The sequence below is a fragment of the Miscanthus floridulus genome, chromosome 1, assembly GCF_019320115.1.
Source record: "Miscanthus floridulus cultivar M001 chromosome 1, ASM1932011v1, whole genome shotgun sequence".
NCBI lineage: Eukaryota > Viridiplantae > Streptophyta > Magnoliopsida > Poales > Poaceae > Miscanthus > Miscanthus floridulus.
Window position 1 is genome coordinate 12755132 of NC_089580.1, and position 6000 is coordinate 12761131.

Sequence of the window (6000 nt, forward strand, 5' to 3'; positions counted from 1 at the left end):
ATTACCGCAAGGGACTTAACCCGCACATCAAGCTAAAGTTTGGCGGTATTGAGAGTAGCACACTGCGTGCTCTGGTGGATCGCTGCATCCAGATCGAGAAGGACCATGCTAAAGCTGGAGAGGAGTATAGGGAGAGGAAGCGTAAGCCAGAGGAGTCCTTCCATGGCCGTGATCACAAAAGGTTCCATAGAGATGCACCATCTAGGGAACGCTCTCGCCACAATAGGGATGACAACCCTAGATCGAGTAGGGGTGGTGGAGGCTACACCACCAAATACTCCTACCCTGCTCAGGATCGTTACACCCAGGGCCGTTACACTCAGGACCACAACACTTAGGACCATTCCAACCGTCCCTGCTCAGCGAATGAATGCCTAGCACAGAACCGCTCTGCACCAAGCACTAGAAACTGGAAGGCACCCGCGCCAACCCCAACAGGTAGTGCGCCTTTCACCTGCTTCGCTTGTGGCCAACCGGGTCACAAAGCTGCTGAGTGCCCTCAGAACTCAGCCGCTTAGAAGTCTTAGTTTAAGGGATCTGCTACTCGTGGACGTCTCAACCATCTGGATGCCAAGGAAGCACAGGCTGCCCCTGACGTTGTGTACGGTATGTTTTTAGTTAATGGCAATACTACATCAGTTCTATTTGACTCTGGAGCAACTTGTTCTTACATATCATCCAAGTTCACACAAGAGCATGACCTGCCTATAACCCCACGTGGAAAGCCTATCATCACCAGCTCACCTTTAGGAGACCTAAAGTGCACCCACATCTATAAGGGAGTGAGTCTTACCATTGAGGGTCTTATCTTTGAAGCTGACCTAACCCTGTTACCTTCCATGAGCCTAGATGTCATCTTAGGTATGGATTGGCTAACCATTCACCGAGGTATCATATCATGTTCACCTAGATACGTCCAAGTGACCCACCCATCAGGCCAAGTTGTTAGGTGTGAACCTCAGTCCAGAAAGTCCACTTCTATCCTATATGCCCTTAAAGCCCGTTCAGAATCACAAAAAGAGGAGAAGACAGTTCATGATGTGCCTGTGGTCAGAGACTAGCCCGATGTATTCCCTGAAGAATTATAGGGTATGCCACCAGACCGTGATGTAGAGTTCATCATTGATCTTTTGCCGGGAACAGCACCCATTGCCAAGAGACCCTATTGCATGTCAGTTGACGAACTAGCCGAGCTTAAGAAATAGCTTGATGAGCTCATCTCGAAGGGGTATATCAAACCCAGTGCTTCACCCTGGGGATCCCCTATTCTATTTGTTAAGAAGAAGGATGGCTCGATGAGAATGTGCATTGATTATCAGAACTTGAACGCAGTCACCATCAAGAACAAGTACCCTCTGCCAAGAATTGATGATCTGCTTAACCAGCTCAGAGGTGCCAAGTATTTCTCCAAGATTGATCTCAGATCTGGCTATCATCAGATGAAGATTCGAGAGAGTGACATCTCGAAGACAGCTTTTGTGACTAGGTATGGGCGGTTTGAGTTCACTATGGTGTCCTTTGGACTCACAAATGCTCCCGCCTACTTCATGAACATGATGAATAAGGTTTTCATGGATGATCTGGATAAGTTCATGGTAGTATTCATTGATGACATCCTTGTTTATTCACCCACCACCAAAGAACATGAACATCATCTGAGAACTATGCTTGAGAAATTAGCCCAACATCAGCTCTACGCAAAGTTCAGCAAATGTGAGTTTTGGCTACAGAAAGTTGCCTTCCTAGGCCATGTACTATCAGCTAAACGTGTTGCAGTTGACCCAGCCAAGATTGAAGCTGTGAAAGAGTGGGATCAACCTTGTAACGTGACCGAAGTCAGAAGTTTCTTGGGATTGGCTGGATATTACTGTCGGTTCATCGAGAACTTTTCCAAGATAGCTCGTCTAATGACCAACCTTCTGAAGAAGACTAAGGAGTTTGAATGGACACCCGAGTGCAAACAAAGCTTTCAAGAGTTGAAATTGAAGCTTACCACAACTCCTGTGCTAGCATTGCCTGATATCAGCAAAGATTTCATGGTCCACTGTGATGCATCCCATCAAGGACTTGGCTATGTATTGATGCAAGGTGGAAGAGTGATAGCTTATGCTTCTCGATAATTGAAAGAATATGAGAACTGTTACCCTACTCATGATCTTGAGTTAGCAGCAGTTGTGCATGCTTTAAAGATCTGGAGGCACTACTTGATAGGCAACAAGTGTGATATCTACACCGATCACAAGAGCTTGAAGTACTTTTTCACTCAAGAAGATTTGAATATGAGGCAACGCCGTTGGCTAGAGTTGATTAAAGACTATGACCTAGAAATTCACTATCATTCGAGAAAAGCTAATGTAGTCGCAGATGCTCTCAGTCACAAGAGTTACTGTCACACTCTGATCATCGAATCCGTACCACCTGAACTCAAGGAAGAGATTGATGATTTCCAACTTGAGATGCTACCGCATGGCTTGTTGAATGAGCTCCGCATATAGTATGATCTCACAGATTGCATTCGTCAAGCTCAGGAAAATTGTGAAGAGATCGAATATCTCCGTGGTCTGATGAAACTAGGCTACAAGACCAACCACCATGAAGATGAACAAGGAACCATCTGGTTCAAGGACAGAATCTGTGTACCTTCTGATCCAGCACTACGAGAGGAAATTCTATCAGAAGCCCATGATTCTAAGTATTGTATTCACCCTAGAGGTTCAAAGATGTATCAAGACTTGAAGAAACACTTTTGGTGGAAATGCATGAAGACAGACATTGCGGGACATGTGGCACGATGTGACACCTATAATAGAGTCAAGGCTGAACATCAAAGGCCTGCAGGATTGTTAAAGCCTCTTGATGTTTCCGAGTGGAAATGGGAGAGCATATCCATGGATTTCATAGTTGGATTGCCCCGTTCACAGAAAGGCAATGATTCCATTTGGGTGATTGTTGATCGTTTGACCAAGGTTGCTCACTTTGTGCCAGTTAAGACCAAGACCGATGCCGAAAAGTTAGCAGATCTATATGTTGAGCATATTCTCAGACTACATGGAGCTCTCTCTAGTATTGTATCTGATCGTGGTCCTCGGTTTATGTCCCGATTCTGGGAAGCCCTGCACAAGTCCATTGGAACCAAACTTGATTTCTGTACCGCTTATCACCCACAGATAGATGGACAGACTGAACGAGTGAATCAGATCTTAGAAGACATGCTTCACGCTAGTGTACTGAATTATGGCTCTGATTGGGAGAAATGCCTACCCTATGCAGAGTTCTCTTACAACAACAGCTACTAAGCCATTATCAAGATGTCGCCGTTTGAAGCACTGTATGGTAGACCTTGTAAGACACCTTTGATGTGGTCTCAACCGGGGGAAAGATCATTTTTTGACTCTGCTAAGATTCAAGATGCCAAAGAAGGAGTTGCTCAAGTAAAGGAGAATTTGAGAATTGCTCAAAGTCGATACAAGAGATATGCTGACAAAAGAAGAAGAGAACTTGAGTTCAATGTGGGAGACTTTGTCTATCTCAAGGTATCCCCGCTACGTGGAACTGTCAGATTCCACGTGAAAGGAAAGCTCGCCCCTAGATTTGTTGGGCCATACAAGATCCACAAGAGGATTGGAAAACTCGCTTACAAACTTGAGCTACCTGAGGAATTGGCGGGTGTACATCTCGTGTTTCATGTATCCCAGCTATGCAAGTGTTTAAGAGTGCCCGATGAAGTGATCCTGACTGATACACTTGACATTCAGAACACTCTCGAGTATAAAGAGCATCCTATCAGAATTCTGGGTAGAGACACTAAAGAAACCCGAAGCAAAACTATTCCTATGTGCAAGGTCCAATGGAGCAATCACACTGAGAGAGAAGCAACATGGGAGAAAGAGTCTGACCTCCGGCTACAATATCCTTATATCTTCGAAGAGTATGTTCCGCTTTAATCTCGGGGACGAGATTCTGTTAAAGGGGTAGGACTGTAACAACCTAAAAATCCACACACCAAAAATTCCAACTGAAAAAATTTTGTTTAAAAACCTATGTATTGTTAAGTGACATGTGTGGAACCCAAACCATAGTTTTGCATTAGGTGCAACCCAACTAGGTTATATCATAAGCAGAGCATGATGCATTGTCACATGTGTATTTGAAACTCCCATGAAATAGAATCTTGCATGCATCTTAATTCAATATGTGATTTGGATTTTATTGATTTATGTGATGAGTAAATAAATCCTCATAACAATTGTTAAATTCCTTGAATTAAATCAATATCCAGATTTTGAAAAAAATGCCTTAATAAAAACCACAACTATTTTTGTATAACAAAAATAGTCAATAATATCCCTAATATATGAGAAAGGTAAAAACCACCATGTATGACCCTTGTAAACCACCATCAAGCTAATAAAACCTAAGACACTTTGACTAAACCTTGACTTAGTAACTAATTGCTGAAAACAGAAAATAGAAAAGCCTTCAACAAATACCAGAAAATGGCAAAGGCCATTTCAGCCCAAACGGCCTACCCAGCCCAGCCGAGGGCCCCTCCCTCTCACTCCCCCGTGCGCCAGCCAAAGCGGGCCGGCCCAACACCGTGGCCCAGCAGCACAGCGCAGCAGCTGCAGCCTTCCCCGCTCCAGGACAAACTGACGGGTGGGCCCTCGTCGTCAGTCACACAGCAACAGGGTCTTCTTCCTCCCCACACCGACCTCTCCCTCGACCAGGAACTGACCAGAGCAGCAGGTGTGGGCCCGGGGTCACGCAAAGAGCATGACCCTGTCCCCTTGGCGTAGCACTCACACGACCCCCATGACAACTGCCCCGCGCCCGTGAGCCGTCTGATGTGCATTGCGCATCACCGCCGCCCTATCAACCGCCATTGGAGAAGCCTAGAGCTTCGCCTATAAAAGGAGGAGCCTAGAACCCTAGCACCTCACCACACCTCACCGCCGCCGTGCGGTTCGCACCAACACACTAAGCCGAGGGACGAGAGGAGAAGGAGAGGCGCGGAGAAGGACGCCACTGTCGGAGCAAGAAGGGAGGAGCCGCCGGCGCGGAAGACGGCGAGTACCTCTGTCCCGGCTTGGCTCTGCTACACCGTCGACACCGCACCACCACCATCGCCTTCGAGCTCCCCATGGTGAGCCATCTTGCTGAGACCACCTCCCTAGCCAAATGGAACATGCACCGCCATGATCGAAACCTTGCTGAAGCTTTGAGCTTTGGCCTAGCCCAACTGGTTAGCTAGGGAGACCGCCATGGCCACGCTTGCCGAGAACCAGGACGTGCCGTGCGCGCTGCCATCAGCCAAAAGGAGGACCCCAGCCATGACATTGTACATCGGAGCAGGAGCACACATGCACGGGCACACTCACCATGGCCGAGAGCACAACCATGGTGAGACCACCGCGTCTTCTACATCGTGGTAAAGGTGACATTGACACCCCGACTAGCTCCGCCATGACGAGAGACACACCGCGCTCACCTTAGCCGAGGAAGAAGCCCACCAGAGCCCTGTGTTGCCGCACCGCACCTCGTCGGAGCGCCACCGCCTCCGCTTTGCCCCCACCACCATGGCCAAAGCCACTGGGAGCACCAGGAGCTCCTTCAACACGCCCACCATGGCCATAGAAGCACCGTGGAGCTCACACGCTCCTCCAACTGGGCTCTCGCTACCACTGCAGCCCTGTCCATGCACGCCGACGAACCCACGCCGCTGTTCACCGTGGCCGGAACCCTAGGAAGCCCCAGCCGCCACCTTGACCCTACCACTACACTCGCCGAGGCTTGGCGATGCTTTTGCCTACCTTAATCGTGCACCAGTACCGCCCGAGAGGCTCACTGGCGAGCTCACCGCCGGCGGGAGAGTCGGGGACGATGGAGAATTCTCCCCGCCTAGTTCACGTACGCGTGCACCCGGTCCTGGTGAACCAAACGGAGGAGAAGGATCGGTGGACCCGGACTACGTAGACCATGTCTGCGGTCCATGAACCAACA